This window comes from Chrysochloris asiatica, unplaced genomic scaffold, assembly GCF_000296735.1.
Source record: "Chrysochloris asiatica unplaced genomic scaffold, ChrAsi1.0 scaffold00423, whole genome shotgun sequence".
Lineage (NCBI taxonomy): Eukaryota > Metazoa > Chordata > Mammalia > Afrosoricida > Chrysochloridae > Chrysochloris > Chrysochloris asiatica.
In genome coordinates this window covers 1,245,975-1,247,943 of record NW_006408941.1, presented here as the reverse complement: position 1 = coordinate 1,247,943, position 1,969 = coordinate 1,245,975, and the positions used below count along the sequence as shown (strand labels likewise).

Here is a 1,969-nt window from a genome sequence, read left to right as displayed (position 1 = left end):
ATTTGTTCCCTCTTTTGAGTTGCTGCTCCATAGGTATAGGTCAAGTTCATCAGACTGTATCAGCTCACTCTTTCTACCCCACCCCCCTTCTTTCCTCTCCTTGAGCTCCATCATCCTGTCATCCGGTCCAGGTCACATGGGTATCATCTGCAAGTATGGGCGCTTCGACAACAGTTGCACAATTTAAAGAATGTAATCAGTATCACTAAATTGCACATGTAGAAACTTTAATGGGCATGTTTTTGCTTGTATGTAATCAAAATCAACAATAAAATATTTTTTTAAATAGGAAATTCAACATCCAATAGAAGATCAAAACAAGATGACAGAGAAAACAAATAGGACAGAATTTGAAAACTATTACAAGAATATTTGCTGGTACTAAAGTCTCCAGATTGAAAGGGTCTACTGAGTACCCAATATAATAAAGGAAAAAAGACTCATGTCAACCCATAGCATCATGAACTTTCAAAACAGTGAGGACAAAAAGAAGTCCCTAAAGGCCTTCAAAAGAAAAATCAAGTTACATATATATCAGATAGCTCCACAGCAACTTCTTGTTGTTGTTAAGTGCCATCTAATTGGTTCCAACTCACAGCCACCCTATGTACACCAGAACAAAACACTACCTGGTCCTGTGTCATCCTCTCAATTGTTGTTATGCTTGACCCTATCGTTGCTATCACTGTGCCAATCCATCTCATTGGGAGTCTTCCTCTTTTTCGCTGACCCTCCACTTTAAGAGGCATGATGTCCTTCTCCAGGGACTGATTCCTCCTGTCCAAAGTATGAGCGAAATGAAGTCTCATAATCCTGGCTTCTAAGGAACATTCTAGCTGTACTTCTTTCAACAGATATCTGTTTGTTCTGGTAGTCCATGATACTTTCAACATTCTTCTCCAACACCATAACTATAATGTATCAATTCTTTTAGGCTTCCATGTTCATTATCCAACTTTCACATGCATATGAGACTACTGAAAATACCATGACTTGGGTCAGGTGTACCTTAGTCCTCAAACTAATATCTTTGCTCATCAACACTAAAGAAGTCTTGTGCAGCAGATTTGCCAATGCAATACGTCATTTGATTTCTTGACTGCTACTTCCATCAGTATTGATGGTAGATCCAAGCAAAAAGAAGTCTTTGACAATTTCAATTTTTTTCTCCATTTATCATGCCTAGTGATGAGGAATTTTGTTTTCTTTACATTGAGGCAAATTCCAAATTGAATGCTATAGCCTTTGATCTTCACCAGTATTTTAAGTACCCTTTACATTCAACAAGCAAGGTTTCATCTGCATATCACAGGCTGTTAATGAGTCTTCCTCCAAACCTGATGCCACATTCTTCATATAATCCAGATTCTCAGATTATTTGCTCAGCATACAGATTGAATACACATGGTGAAAGGATACAACCCTGACTCATACCTTTTCTGATTTTAAACCATTCATTATCCCCTTGTTCTGTTCAAACAACTGCCTCTTGGTCTATTGCAGTTTCCTCATAAGCACAATTAAGTATTCTGGAATTCCCATTCTTCACAATATTATCCATAGCTTGTCATGATTTACAGAATCGAATGCCTCTGCACAGTCAATAACACAGAGGTAAACATCTTTCTGGTATTCTCTGCTTACAGCCAAGATCCATCGACATAAGCAATCCTATTCCTTGTTCCAGGTCCTTGTCTGAATCCAGCTTGAACCTCTGGCAGTTCCCTATCGATACATTTTTACAGTAGTTTTTAAAATTATCTTTGGCAAAATTTTACTTGCATGTAATATTAATGATCTTGTTCGATGATTTCTGTACTCATTGAGTTAACTTTCTTTGGAATGGGCACAAATTTGGATCTCTTCTAATTAGTTAGCCAGATGGCTGCCTTTCAAATTTCTTGGCACAGATGAGTGAGTGCCTCCAGTGCTGCATTAGACTGTTGAAAGATTTTAATTTGTATTCCAT

At 37.7% G+C, this 1,969-nt stretch overlaps 1 protein-coding gene across 2 annotated transcripts in view; it reads right to left on the bottom strand.

Moving 5' to 3' along the window:
* PIGU (phosphatidylinositol glycan anchor biosynthesis, class U) overlaps positions 1 to 1,969 on the bottom strand; it is a 152,321-nt gene that overhangs the window by 62,972 nt on the left and 87,380 nt on the right. The window lies entirely within an intron of this gene.